This window comes from Panthera tigris, chromosome C1 (genome assembly GCF_018350195.1).
Source record: "Panthera tigris isolate Pti1 chromosome C1, P.tigris_Pti1_mat1.1, whole genome shotgun sequence".
In the NCBI taxonomy this organism is placed as follows: domain Eukaryota; kingdom Metazoa; phylum Chordata; class Mammalia; order Carnivora; family Felidae; genus Panthera; species Panthera tigris.
In genome coordinates, this window is record NC_056667.1 from 122,380,599 (window position 1) to 122,396,714 (window position 16,116).

Here is a 16,116-nt window from a genome sequence, read left to right on the forward strand (position 1 = left end):
AAAAAATGTTAAAAATATTCCATTCCTACCCCCAATTAAAGGCAGACAATAGCATTTTGCTTTTCCTGAACCTAGATTGTCTTCAAAAACTAGTAAAATATAATAGACTTATCAAAAAAACTTTGACTTTTAATAGATGTCCAAATAACTTGTTCGTGTTTGAAAATAAATACTTACACAGAGTAAAGTGTATTTTATATCAAACAAGTTTGAAGAGCCATGTACTATAGCATTCTGTAAAATAAGCAAGACAAAAAGCTGGTCTTGTTTTGTTTATTTTTTTAAAAAACAAATACCTTTACATATATTAAGTATAATGAAAAATATGGTGCTATCAAGAAGAGAGCACTGAAACAGGCAGTAAATAATCTGAGTTCTGTTCCAGAATGGTCCACGTAGTTACTGTGTGAACTTGAGAAAATCACTTAGGCTCTCCTAGTACCACTTTCTTTATCTTTAAAATGGGTATCATTGGGGGGAGTGCCTCGGTGGCTCAGTTGGTTAGCATCTGACTTCAGCTCAGGTCATGCTCTCCTAGTTCACAAGTTCAAGCCCTGCACCGGGCTCTGTGCTGACAGCTCAGAGCCTGGAGCCTGCTTCAGATTCTCTGTCTCTCTCTGTCTCTCTCTCTCTCTCTCTCTCTCTCAAAAATTAACATTTTTTTAAGTGCTTATCATTGTGGGGTGCCTGGGTGGCTCAGTTGGTTAAGCATCTGACTTCCACTCAGGTCATGATCTCATGGTTTGTGAATTCAAGCCCTGTGTTGGGCTCTGTGCTGATAGCTCGGAGCCTGGAGCCTGCTTCGGATTCTGTGTCTCCTTCTCTCTCTGCCCCTTCCCTGTTCATTCTATTTATCTTTCTCTCTCTCTCTCAAAAATAAATAAACATCAAAAAAAATTTTTTTAATGGGTAGCATTGTTGAGAAATACAATTCCTCGGAAATAGATCAAATGAAGCCCCAGCCATCAGAGCATTCTGGGTGTTTCCCCAAAGTCGACACTGGCTCTTGGCAAGTCAGGGAGACTCACCCATGCTGTCTCACTTACTCCTTTTCACAGTCATTTCCACACATCAACTGAAGCTTCCCTCTCAGAATCTTGCACCTTATTGCCTCCACGTCTCCCCTCTAACAGAGGAAAACAATTTGGAAAACCTTCAGAGAAAGACATTCGCGACTTTAATGTGCTAATCCTTGCAGAAAAGTTAAGATTTTTAAAAACAAACATCCTCGAGAGAAGACAATGCTGAACCCAGGGACTGGGATCAAAAACTCCACGGCGCCCGACTATAGGGCTTTAAATTTGAACACAGCGATCTTCCTGGCATGGCTCAAATCATCCAAGTAGGTGGCTTAAATGTGAAATCATATGGAGCCCAGATTTTTTTTTCCTCACCAAAAAATCTCAGCTTCCAATTGAAGAGTAATTGAACAGAGTGACATCAGGCTTTGTCTCCCAACAAATGCAGCTATAGCAGCCAGCCTAACAAATGTGATTTACCAGCCTGTTTGACCAAAGCCATTATCATGGAAGATATTACTTACACGAAATACATTCTCTCTTAAAACAATAATCAGTATTAGACTCCTGTCACCTTCCCATTCAAACTGTGTAATACGCTGAGATGTGCTGGCTGATGAAATAAACGTAGAGGAGAAAGTCTTTGGAGCTTGTTTTAGTCCTGCCTTGCATGAGTAAGCTACAGAAGCCAGTAAGAGAGAAGGAAGGTATGGTCACTGGGAAGGTCATGAGGCAGGTCAGGGTTCACTTCCCTTTTTTTTCCCTGCCACCTCCACCCCTAGAATGTGTCCGTCTGTCTGTGTGGTTACTGGCATAATAACTCACCAGTTATGCCACAAGGGAAGTCTTTGCAGTTGAGAAAGGCTTGCAGTTGAGACGTTCCATCTGAGTCATTTGAAAGACCAACACTAATCACAGAGATGCTGGGTCCCCATCATTGACCTCTGGGGCAGTGGGCAGAGGCTTCCAGTGTTGACCTCTTGGAGCAATTTGGTAGTAGAGCCAGAGAGGACGGAAGGTACAGAGAAAACCTTTTCTCAGAAGGAGAATTAACTTTGGGGAAACACCCAGAACGCTCTGATGGCTGGGACTTCATTTGATCTATTCCCAAGGAATTTTATTTCTCAACAATGATACCCATTTTAAAGATAAAGAAACTGGTGCTCAGAGAGCCCAGTTCACAAATTCACACAGTTTCATCCTCTCTGGCTCTACTAGGAAGGCAGGAGTCCAAGGGACTCCCAAAAGCCCATCCAAGGCCCTTCCTCTGAGTGTCTGTACCTCTGTACCCCTAGTGAGATAATGTTACCTATTCACTCTGGACACCTGCCCCTGACAGGGAGTGGGACTTAATGCAGGGTCCTACCCACTGTGGAGGAAAAAGGTTCTCGGAGCCGGAAGACTGAGCTGCGTACAAGTGTCAAGTACCCTATTTTCTGGCCTGTGACCCTCGACAAGTTCCATAATTTCTTAGACCCTCTTGTGTGACTGTCCCTTGTGAAACGGAAGTAACATTGTATGAGGGTTAAAGTGCCAGACTAATGGTTAAGTGATTACCAAATTCACCCAACAAATATGTATTGACTGATAATTGCAGTTGGCACCTGGCATTCTGCATTTCTATGCTATCTTTATTTGCCAAAATAGTTGTATTTTGTTGGTATAAAACCATAAACTTTATTTTTTTAAGTTAAAAAAAACTTTAACCTGAAATATATCTGAAAAGTGATATAAGGCATTAAAGTCTTAATTTGAATAATCCAGAAAGCATTTTTCTCTCCCTCAGTAAGTGGAAGAAAATGACAATAAACAAAGCAAAGATTCTATTGCAAGAGTCCCACTCTGGATCAAGGACTTTCTGTGTAAATGAAATATGCACATGGAGGTGTTAAAATTAATACAGGTACCTCTGTGGTGGAAGCTCTATCTGTACACAATGAAATAAAGAAAATAAGAACAAATCAGTGTATTCTTCTTTGAAACAAAACCTTCAGCTTGGTAGGAATTCAAAGATTGCATTTCCTGAACAGGAACAGTTCAAAAAGACCCCAACATGTTTAAAAAGAACTCAACATGTTGAAGACGAAGCAGTCAGAAGAAAATATTTGGGGTTAACTTATGACCATCTTCTCTGTACCCATCTAAAAGGATCTCAAAAAAGGCGGTTTCATCAGCTGCAAAATTTTGCGCAAAACTCACTTGTCAATGACTCAAAGATGACAAAATTATTACACACTGTTATTTTCTTTTCCATTATGGACACTACCTAGCATTGGCACAATTAGGCATCTTAAGAGATCTTAACATTTTAAGAGATCTTTTGGTGAAGTTTATTTTAAAAAAATAGTCATTCTAGGACACCAGGATTACCAATGAAGAGAGAAAAGGAAAGAGAAAATGCTGAATCACCTTGGCAATCAGAACTAGAGATGATCACCTGGTGGGTGGTTTTCAAACATTTGGATTTGGATTTGAATTTATTTCTCCCCTCAGGAGAGTGACTCGGGATATATAACGAAATGTTTGGGTAGTTTAAGGAGAAAGCAGCAGAAAGGAATGTAGATGATCTGGTGAGGAGCATGAAGCAGGGACAGGAGGAAATCAGAGTCATGACAAAAGGAATCTTTAAATTAGTCTTACTAAAGCTGTTGATTATTTTTCCTGGTTTGTAACAAATGCAACTAAAAAACCAACCAAACAAACGAAAAGCAGCAACAATATTAACAAAGGGCATGCAACATCAAAACAGATGGGCCTCAGCCCATTCCTAACCCTGCAGGAAGGGGTCCCACTTTCCCCCATGAAATACTTGTAAAACAGCAAAGAAACAGAAGAACTAATTATAGGAAGATTTGTCAGAATTAAAGAAAAATATAAAGAATTTTAAACACATATCTATTTCTTTCCAGCAGTGACAGTAACATCAATGAGATCTGTGAGTGCTTCCCAGATCATTTGCCAAATAAAGATGGAGAATTTGCTTTTGTTACTAAAAAGGAGTGATTTTAAATTAACCTATTATAGTGGAGATTTAAGTATTTCTACAACACTTATTTTCTTTAACACTTTAAACATTAATCTTTTTAAAACTTACAATTCTAGAGTAGTCATTACCTTAGACACTTGTTATTTTGTAGGAAGAAATTTAAACACCTCAAAATATCATCAACTCTAAATTTGATCATATCTAAATTCATGGGACTCAATACCAGAAACCTTTTTTAATAAATGTAATTCCAAAACACTTTACTGATATTGTGGGATTACAGTTGTTCTTACACCCCACCACTACAAGGAGATATATTGCAATTCAAACCTCTATAAGCAAAAGTTTCTTTTATCATTCATTCAGTAAGCAAATGTCTATTGAGTGCCTACTATGTGACAGGGCCTTCTTGGGGTTTACATTTTACCTGGAGAAAGAGACAATAACAAGTCAGGGATTAAATATAAAGTACGTGTATCAAATGACAGTAAATTCAAATTCAAATTCTTTCCTCAAATGAAGGAAAGAAATGGTGTAAGTTTCTTGTTTTTAATAGGATGATCATGGGAAGGAAGACATCATTCACAAAGTGACATTTAAGCAGAGGTCTAAAGGAGATGAATGAGCAAGACATGAAAAACATCTAGTGAAATTGCATTCCTGCAAGTGCAAAGGCCCTGAGACAGAGTGGGCTGGATTTGTTTCAGGAAGCCAGTGTGGCTGGGAAAGAGTGCAGTGGACATAGACAAGCATTACCCAAAGGGTCAGCAGACAGCCTCAAGCTGTGTCTAGGCTGCAGAGAGCCACCTTCCACCAGGTCCCACCCTTCTCAGAACAGCATTCAGCTGATGAGGCAGGAATAGAGGTGCGGTCTTTGAGGCCTTACAAGGGGCGACTGTGGCAGGTCACATGTGCCTCCAAGTTCCTTGTAGGCAGTCTGGAGTCTTACCAGGCTGCTTCACTTTGACTTATTTCTCTTTGGCCCATCCTGCTTCATCCCACTTCTGTCCATGGGTGTTAAGTCCTCATAAATATGAAGCCCCACCAATCCTGTCTCCAGTGTCTTCTTCTGGAAAACTCAGCTTGCCACAAGAGTGAGCCAGGAAGAGGATAGTTGGATGGAAGGTCAGAAAGCTATCTGGGACCTCGACTGTGGCTTTTACTACAATAAGAGCTCTGGAAATTTTGTAGCAGTGAGATAGCTTGCTTTGTCATTAATAGAATGGAGAAGGGTGAGGGCAAAAGCAGGATGGAGAGAGCACAATCCAGGTGACAGATGAAGGTTTGTACCAGGGAGTAGTGATGTGGAGGGGGCTTGGGAGAAGTGGTAGGACTCTGGATATGTTTTGAAGAAAGAGCCTTCAGAACTTACCGCTGAATTGGATGTGGGTGAAAGGAAAAAGAAAAGTTATGGATGACTCCTGTTTTGGACTGAGTGACTGGAGGAAAAGAGTTGCATGTTTGCAGAGAAGATCAGAAGTTCAGTTTCAGACTTGTGGCACTAGACACTTTGTAGACATCCAAGGCAAGATGCCAAGGAGACGGTGGAATTTGAGAGTCTGGACTTCTACAAGAAGTCCAAAATAGAGATATAAATTTAGGATCATCAGCATATGAATATGAAAGCCATGAATTGGAGAGAGAGTGAATATAAATGAGAAGAAAAGACATCCAAGGACCAAACCCTGGACTTTCATTACATTTCCATCCAACATTGACAGATCGACCAAATGCCCAAAGCACATGAGCAAACATGTGAACTAGGAAAGGTAAAGAGGAAACACACCAAGACAAAAGGGATTGCAGGTCCTCATCCTGTTTACTAAACAAGGAAATTCAGGTTCACAGGTGATACAACTCTACCTGATGCTGGGAAGCAAAGAGCAGCATATGAAGCAACACACCTCTGACTATGGAGCCAAGGCATTTTCCTTAAAACAGCCTGCCCAGAATGGGTCCCCTAATCTTCATTAACGCAACCTTTATCAATCAAGTCAAAGCTTAATTTTTCTTGTCACTAGTAAAACTCAAGTTGTAGATCACCTAGAATTATGACTTTTACTATTAATGAGCAAGTAGAAAGTGTGAAGAAAGTATGAAGAAAAGTAACCACAGAGCTCTAAAAATCTATTCTCGGAACACCTGGATGGCTCAGTCGGTTAAGCGACCGACTTCAACTCAAGTCATGATCTCATGGTTCGTGGATTTGAGCATAGCTCGGGCTCTGTGCTGACAGTTGGGAGCCTGAAGCCTGCTTTGGATTCTGTGTCTGCCTCTCTCTCTGCCTCTCCCTCCTCTCTCTCTCTCTCTCTCTCTCTCTCTCAAAAATAAATAATAAAGCATTTAAAAAATAAAAACCTATTCTCATTGAAAGAGAATAGTGTGAATCATAATGCACATACAAGTTTTTTAATGTTTATTTTGAGAGACAGAGAAAGAGCATGAATCCATGTAAGTTTTTAATAGAAATCTTTCTCTTTCTATACCTACATTGGAAGGACAGATAAAAGCCAGGTATAAAGGCAGATGCAAAAAAAAAAAAAATAGTAAGCTTCTTTAGTTGAGTGCTTCTCAAACTTACTGTGCAACTGAATTACATAGAATCTTGTTAAACTGCAGATTGATTCAATAGGATCTGGAGTAGGGTCTAAATTTCCGCATTTTTAACAAGTTCCCAGGTGTGCTGCTGCAGCCTCTGGTCCACAAACCACACCTCCAGGAGCAATGCTTCAGTGAACATTATCTGATAAGAGGGTAAATTGACCATGTGGTAGAGGAAAAACCCCTGCAGACACCAGCTCATCAGGAGATCTTACATATTGGTTCACATTCACAGAGAGTGAAGATTTTGATTGTAAGCAGAAAGATTCCAAGTAAATAACACCTGTACAAACCTGAGAAAACCAGAGTGAGAAATCATAAAATTTTACAGAAGAAAAGATCAAGCAATGATTGGAAACAATAAGTCATTCTGTTAAAATTGTACCAAATTATGCAGAGGTCTTCTATATTTCTTTAAATTTTACAATCTAATTTAATCTATACGTTCTATTTAAAATACATTCTGTTTATAAAGGTAATGTTTATACGAATGTTTTCATAGTGTACTTCAGTATTTGGGGTTATTTTTAGAAGAATAATTGGGTGGGGATGCTTTTCCTATTTTCTTTGCTTCAGTAGTCTCAACAGTTCTCAATCCTGACTGCACATCATACTCTGGAGAGCATTAAAATTGCTGATTCCCAGGCAGGTCCCACCCCTAGGAAATACGGTTTCCTAACTCTGAGGATGGGCTGTGGGCATCCATGAATTTTAAAGTTCCACAGGTGATTGTAATGTGCAGCCCGAGTGAGAACTGTTGAATTTAACCAAACCCAAAAGAACTTGTGGGCTTCTTAAGACTATAACCCAGGAAACGCCACACACACGGTGGCAGAGTATCAGCAGGAAACAACTTCTGGAGACTAACCTTGCACACCTGAACTTACAAAGTTATAGCAAACATCATAAAGGATTAAGCAAATCCTTTGATCTCAAAAACTTCTGAAAATCTAGTCACTTCTCTTTCCTCTTTCCATTTTTCCAAATCAAAGGCTTCAGACAGATTATCTTTAAGCAGGTTTCAAAAGACTCCCACTGAAATTGAAATGTTGGTAGTTTCCAGCAGATATCAGAATGAAACCGATATGAAGAACTATTCCTGAAGTGTCAGAATTACCTACTGATCCTATGATGCTTCAAATTATACAGGACAAGGAAAAGATGAAGGAAGGAAGGAAGGAAGGAAGGAAGGAAGGAAGGAAGGAAGGAGTAAGCTCCTTTAAGAGAACATTTCATTTTTTTTCTGTTGAGCTGATTTTAAGCAGAAATCATTCAAAAGAGTAATTTTTATGAGCGCCAATTTCTAAGTCTAAAAGTGAAAGGGCAAATTAAAAAATAAACTTTATACCTCACAGTCCATATGGAACAGTGCCATAAAGATAGGACACTGGAAGTGCCCTGTACAGGTGAGTTTGCTCAGTTTGTTGAGAGACAGAGGGAAGATCAAGGAGAATTAATAACATCTCCATGTAAGTCAGTTCACTTCCCTCTATTCTCCAACTATTGACAGCACCCTTAAATCCAACCAGCATTTTAGAAAAGGTGTTCTCTTGAGCAATAGAGAAATGTAGTGAGTATCAGTAAATGGCTCATGGCAGATCTATCCCACTAACTGGAAAAATCAATCACCCTTACATATGAGCAATGGCACAGTTCCACCACAGTACCTTTGGTCCTTCTATCTGTTAACCAGGAAAACAAGAATTTGCCTTTTTATAATGGAAAATCCAGTAAGAATTTCACATGTAGGCTGCTTCTTCTTTCTCTTTGATTTTGCTTGGGTTTCCACAGGCAATCAAAGTGTGATATGAAGAGGACATCTGAGAACCATCCTGAGAGTTTACTCTTGGTTTCCCAAACAAGGAGCCACTATGTTCCAGGGACTCCCCCTCTCCCAGTGTGAGGACCTGCACTGAGATTCACTTTCCACAATAGTGCCCTAGCCCTGAGAATACCTGATCATTGGCAGCTAGCTTTCTAGAATACCTCCTATAAGAAAAGCTGACACCTAGTTCCAGACTAACCAGCACCAAAGTAGACTATTTTCCCTTCACGGACAAAGGGACTATCCCAGTTAAGCTATGGAAAGGGGACACAACAGGGGGGCATGTTTCTTTCCTGGAACACAAACTCACCATGAGCCCAGCAAGCCTCTCTATGAATGAAAGAAGTATTAGGGTATCCTGTCTTCCCCTGCCAGCCCTGTAGTTTATCTCTGTCAGGCTTTCTAATATATCCATAGTTAGCTGGCAGATCTACAGTGGTCTCACCCATGTGTCTGAATGTTACCTGGCTTTTGACTGGGGTGCACCTCAGTTCTCTTCCACACAACCTCTCATTCTCCACTAAGCAGTATATTATTTTGCTAGGGCTGTCATAACAAAATACCACAGACTGGGGGCTTAAGCAATAGACATTTATTTCCTCCCAATTCTGCAAGCTAAAACTCTGAGCTCAAGGTGTCAGCAGCTTTTCTGTCTTCTGAGGACCTCCCTCCTTGGCTAACAGATGGCCATGTTCTCCTGTGCCTTCACGTGGTCTCCTGTGTATGTGTATCTGTGTCCTAACCTCTTCTTATAAGGACACTAGTCATACTGGATTAGAGCCTACCCTAGCGGCCTCATTTAACCTTAATTACTACTTTAAAGACTCTGTTTCCAAATATAGTCACATTCTGAGGTATTGGAGGTTATTCAACATATGAATTTGGGTGGGGGGACACAATTCATCCCATAACAGCTTACATGTGTTCATTCATATAGTGGTCACATGGTTCCAAGCACATCAAGAGAAAAAGTCCCAGTATACAAGCACTTTTTAAGCCTTTGCTTGTGTTGCGTTGCTTGAGTTCCATTAGCCAAAGTCAGTCTCAAGGCCAGAGTCAGTATAGAGTCAGTGTGGCACTATCAAAGGACTGGGATAGAAGGAGGGGAATAATCTGTAGGCATTTTTGCAGTCTACCACATGTTGTGATAGAAATAGAGAAGAATTGGGCTACTCTAGCCCCTGGAGAACTTTAACCTGGTAGGAGTATAGTTCAGATATCTCTTTGTAGAAAAAGAACTTCCAGTATAATAAAATTCATCCTAATAGGTTGTGACATATTACAGTGTCAGCATGAAAAGTCATCCAATTTCCCTATAAAATGAGAAAAGCAATCCCCACCCTTCCCTTCCTCACAAATACCTATGAGATCAAATGTGGAAGCTCCATGGAAGAAATATACTCAATCATCTATCGGTCCCCTTCAGTGATGTATTACACTGATCAAATCTGAAGTGTCTTAATACAAATAATGTAGCTATTTTTAATCAATACCAAGTCATTTAATAGAGATACATTGCATTAGGTGTTGACCTATCTCCAAAATTTTCCCAAATACTGACTTTTAACAAGACACTTCAAAATACAGGAAGTCTTTCAAATGACATTTTGACTGTCACTGCTCCGTTTCTGTCAAGCTAAGCTCTCTGTCCATTGGTCAGTAAATAGCATAAAATTTGCAAGGTCCATTTTGCCAATTCAATTTGAGTGGTGGTAGAGTCTTAAGAAGTTCAAAGAACCAATGAGCACAGAAAATGAGTTTTTATAATAAATGCTTCATAGGAAAAAACAAGGTCAGACATCTATCTTTACCCAATCTATTCTTTTAAGACACAGCTCAAGTCTTTTCTGTTCCATGATACTTTCTCTGACAATGAGTGCCCTCCAAGATCTCTCCTTTTGAACTTCAAAAATATTTTATTGAATGGGCTGGGTTTAATGGGAAGCAAGCAAAAACCAATTTTAGTTTTTCTCACCTTTCCATAAGTTTGATTAGCACTGACATTCCTTATTACCTTCTTTGATAACATTTGGGGCAGATTCCTGCTGCTTTGGCCATTTTTAGACATGAAAATGTCCAGTGGAAACTAATCATAGCAGAACATCAATCCAGCCCAATCTTATAATCATGCAACTTTAACATAGGGCAATAGAATATTCAAACTGCTATTGAATTAAACCTTCTCCTGCCCCCCATCTGGCACCTGCCTTGGCTGAGGAAGCATGCGGTGAAGAAGGAGAAGCAGTCACCTTTGCCACCCTGCCCCTCTTCTTTGCTCCACACCCTCTCCTACTTACTAGCTGCTGCCATTGCTGAGATATGGAAATGGTGTCCTTCTGCTTTGCAGATGTCTGAAGCAGACGCTTCCTCTCCCGATGTGCTTTTGCTGGTTTCTGGGGATTCTCCGCTTCTGACTCCAGTTTTGTTACCTCATACAGTGCTTCTCCTCTGGCTGATTGCTTCTGACTCCCACTTTATTTCCAGAGATTTATCTCTCAGTTAGGGTGGTATCAACTCTCCAGATGATCTCCCCTGGCAGGGACCCAAACCAACTCCCTTCTGTGAGGCCCATATTGCAAGAAATGTGCTCCTTTGCTCCACTGTCAGCAGGAGTTCACCATCTCTTTCTTGTTTCTGCTGTCCCAGGGCTGTTGGCCAGCCACAGCATCAGCCACTGGTATTTATTCACTTCAAACAAGAAGCAGGTATCAGTCTCTAAGTCTGCCAAACTCCAAGGAATGTGGCCAGGCTTTCTGAGTAGTTTTCTTGAAACTTCTCTTCATTTGGCTTAAAATCATTTAAATCATTTGGCTTGAAAAGTACTGATGAGCAGTGATAGAAGAAATGCACAAAACCCTCTAGACTCCCTCCAAAGAAACTCCTTCTTTCAGCTCTTCCCTGAAGAAGTGAACAATGGGCTAATAAGACAGACCAACTGCACAGTCTCTGTACACACTCTGCCTAAGTGGCCAGATCTAGCACATAGCCCTGTGAGTGTGGATACCTGGCACCAGCTGATTTGTCCTCTGAAATCTTTACCGGAAGTCTGAGGCAAGTGACATCTAATGACTTGTTACTCTTCTATATGCATCGTTCTTGACAAGATTGCCTTATTTTACTGAGTACCACTATAAGATTAGCTGTATTTAAACCTTGGGAAGATAAGAGTTTGAAGAAAATGGAATAAATGAAGAAGAGACCATATTTTGTATTCTTGAGGTCCTCACAAACTAGTGGAGACTGTAGTAGAAACTTTCTGGAATTATATATCAGCCCCATGGCCTAATGCCCCATTTCTTTGGAAACTCACCCCCATACCCCCTGATGGGCCACAACAGCCATGTTTGTATGGTAATGCTATTCATTAGGCATTGCTCACTTGGACCTATGGCTGACATCTTCCTCAAGATGAGCTAATTAGATTACTTTCTTGGGAGTTAAGGATTGGACTGAAAATCATATCAGACTCTGCAGCTGGAAAGGCAGGCATTTTCTACCTTGCAGAATAGAGAAGAGAAAATCAACCTACAGAGGAGGAGAGAGAATGGGGCAAGCATACAAAAATACACAGAAATGAGGGGAAGAGAGAGAGAGAATCTGTGAACTTGGTTTCAATGACCTCCCTATTGACTTGTTGCATCTCTGCCCTTTGGCTTATGATAATGCCTGAATCCATACAGGAATTCTCTTCTCTCTCTCTCTCTCTCTCTCTCTCTCTCCCCCTCTCTCTCTCTTTTGCTTAAGCTAACTAAAGTTAGCTTCAGTTTCTAAAATCTGAAGTATCCTAAGTAATAGAAACAAAATATATACATAAAAAGGAGTTGAGAACAAGACAACAGCATATAGGTAAAAGTGGCTGATCAGGAAAGACACCACAGAGAATCGGTATTTGGGATGATCTTCAGAAGATGAGTGGGACTGCTATGGGGAAAATGGGAAATAATCTAGGTAGAGAAAATAGGATGAGCATGGAAAGGAAGTGGAGAATTGAACATTTAGCTGAGGTGCCTAATATGTCAAGAGGAGTCACTGGAAAGAAAATTAGATGAAGGTCAGATTTTAGGAATCTTGAAAGGCATGTAAGTTTGAAAGGTTTTTTAGCTGGAGTAACATGATAGGATCTGCATTACCGAAACTAATTATTATAACAGTGTTTAGGAAAATTAGAAGATAAGGGGACTAGATATAGGGAAAGCAGATGAAAAAGGCTAATGGGAGGACCAGTCTAGGTTAGTGGGTATTGGAAGAAGAAAGGAAAAGTCCAGTTTGGCATTTTAGTTCTGGAATCAGAGTAAGGAGTGTGATGGTCCCATGGCAGAAACAATTCCAGATCTAAATGGTGCCAAACATGACCATGTCCTAGCCCATTTAATGAGTAGCTACTGCCATGGTACACTGCTGTTGAGCAAATTACATACATGCTGTAGCAGACACATGCTGTTTCCCAACTAGCAGCAGCTTCCCCTTTCTTTGGGGAGCAGCACTCCAATCTCTTTTGAGAATTTGGGTCAGGAGGCTCTTCTAAATTCGCGTGTCTCTCTGTTACTGTAGAGCTTCAGATGTGATGCAGGCATTAACGTCTCTGCAATGTCTTTGTCATGTAAAGGGACACACAAGGCACGTTCTGACTCTGTAGCCATCAACCCTAGGCTTATAAACCCCCCATCCTGGACTCACCTGTGTGATTCCCACCCCCAATCAGACAACACTGGTGCAAAGAAAGATCTATAGGTATCAAATAGCTACCATAAAATTAGTCTTTTTATATGTTTATTTATCTTGAGAAAGAGAGAGAGAGGGGGAACACAAGTCGGGAAGGGGCAGAGAGAGAGAAAGACAGAGAGAGAATCCCAAGCAGGCCTGACACAGGCTCAAACCTATGAACGGTGAGATCATGACCTGAGCTAAAATCAAGGGGCAGATGTACAAATGACTGAGCCACCCAGGTACCCCATAAAATTAGTCTTTAAGTTACCCCTTAACCTCTACTTAGTACTTGACAGGATCTAAGGTGTTAGGCTACCTGGGATTGAATGTTGGCTCCCCCACTTACCAACTGGGTGACCCTGGGCAAGGTAATTAACGTCACCATGGCTCATTATCTTCACCTACAAAATAGGGATAACAGTAGGGTCTATCTGAAAAAGATATTAGGAAGATTAAATATCTTAAAACTCACAAAGTTCTTAGGACAGTGTTTGATACATTGAGAAGGCCCAAAACATTAGCTTACAATATAAGAAGCACTTGAACACATTGGCAAGTTATTGTCCAAAAAGAGTAGCTCAGTTTCTCATTACACAAGAGCTGAGACTGTTGTGTCTGGCACATTTTCTCCACATGTCCAATAAACAAGACTGCCCATAAGGTAATATCATCAATCTACTTAAGGTTATACTTGTACAGAAAATTCATCCTGGTGGGCCTATTCCAATGATACAGCTAAATTTGAAGTCAGAAATTTCATCAGGATTATACTAAGATCTTTTGATGAATGAAGACTTTGGCTGGTAACACCTGTCCTAAATTTTCTCCTAATAAATGATACATACCTTTGAGATTAAACCAGATTATTTTGCCAATATTTGTGACATCTGCATCTCTTTTTTTTTTTTTCTTTTAAGTAAAAACTGACTGTCTTGGGTTTGAATAACACGTGTTCATGTGCCAACACTGTTTCCCCCTCCCCCACCATCACCCAATACCAATCCTATCTGCCAAGTTCACATGCAGCCTCAGACCTTTCCCAGCCCACAGGAAGATAGCCACCCTTACCCTTTTAAAGATAATAGGAAATAAGATCCGGAGCGCCTGGATGGCTCAGTCAGTTAAGCGGCCAACTTCGGCTCAGGTCATGATCTCGCAGTCCGTGAGTTCTAGCCCCGCGTCAGGCTCTGTGCTGACAGCTCAGAACCTGGAGCTTGCTTCAGATTCTGTGTCTCCCTCTCTCTGACCCTCCCCTGTTAATGCTGTGTCTTTCCCTATCTCAAAAATAAATAAACGTTAAAAAAAAATGTAAAAAAAAAGATCCACTTGCCACTTAGGGTGATTTTGTCAGAGAGATAGATCTAAAAATTATCATGCTCTCAATAGAATGGTGACTCTGTCTCCCCAATCACTTTAACCAACATTGCAAAACCCCCAAAATACTGAGAATTAGTGCTGTAGTCATTTACTAGGTAATCTGACTCTCAATGGAAAGGATATGAAGACAGCCACTTTAATGAACCATATGAAGTTAACTATATGATTTCCTTAAAGTCTCTAGGCTCCTTCCTTACTATATCATTAGGAAGCCAAGGACTTGGACCTTGCATAGCACAGTGCAAAGAGTTCAGGGTAGGAGCCCTGGATCCAAGTCCCAGGCCTACCATTTACTTCCCATGAGATGTAAGAACAATAATACTTGTGCTGCTAACCTCCAGAAGGTTCCAGTAATGAGCCAGGGTGATCATTCATGTTTGTGCACATGCTTTGTATACCCTCAAATGCTCTGCTACCACAATATAGATTTCCCAACACCCACAGAAATGTCTTGGGTAAGATATACCTGGGATATGCCACAAGGCCTTATATGAGAGGAATCCATTAAAGCGATGTCATTCATGGTTAAAGACAGTGCTCACTCATGACTAAATGCCCCATTTCAAGGACCTTGAGGATAAGCTCCACTTTGAGTTTAGTCCCAAGGAGCAGTTATCATCTATCAAAATTTTATAGGATTTCTTGTATCTGACAAGGAAAATTATGTAACTTTATTTCACTTTTTTGGAGCCAAGATCAATGAAAAACTGTTAAATTAGCACATCTTAGGCGCCTGGGAACATCTATTCTTGCTGTTCCTTTCAAAGTGTGAGTTCTACTGTTATTTTTAATTTGACTCTTCTACATTATATTGAATTGTATCTGAGAGCTTCTTTCACAAGAAGAAGGAATGAAAAGGAGATATCAGTGATGACTGACTGAGAAGTATTTCCAGAAGAAAACAAATACATGTCTTGTAGGTCAGATAGACATTTACTTGGCAGTACTTTCCAGGGCTCACTTTTGGCACTCAGATTCTCTGATTTCATCTGCATCCAAGGCATTATGGCAACTTTAAGATTATCCAGGACAAAGGAAACAAAACCCAAGAAGCCCACATGAGTCCACAGCCCATGTAGGGGTCTCTCTCCACATGCTACACACTACCCACTACAGTCTAGTGGGGAAGGCCCAAGGCCGGGTCACTGTCTGTTCCCTGGGACTGAGGACAATTGGAGCAAGAGATCTCAGGGCCTACAGCAGCATGCTCTTTTTCCGTGGAATTACTCTAAAGGTTTTGTAATAAAGTTAACAAACATATAATGTTTACCCACTATGTGCCCGGATCACATTATAAGGAACACAAACACAAATATAAAACACAATTCCTAATCCCAGGGAATTGTGGCAGGGGAAGAGGCATATGTTGATCGAGCCATAATAGAGGACACGGTGGGATAAGAGATAGATGAGAAGCATAAATCAGGGCCGAAGGGGCAAAATGAGAGGCTGGGTGGTGGACTCAGAAGTCCAACTGCTGCCTGGGCACAAATGCCTACTTAACAAAATGTGTGACTCTGGGCCAGACACTTAACCTCTCTCTGTGCCTCAGGTCCTTCATACAATCGGGATAATAATACTACCTACATCACTGAGTTGTT

The 16,116-nt window shown here is 40.6% G+C and overlaps 1 long non-coding RNA gene across 16 annotated transcripts in view; it reads right to left on the bottom strand.

Annotated features, from left to right (window-relative positions):
- The window catches only part of LOC102965678, a 165,674-nt gene that overhangs the window by 79,978 nt on the left and 69,580 nt on the right, over positions 1 to 16,116 (bottom strand). The gene's annotated exons all lie outside the window — the stretch shown is intronic.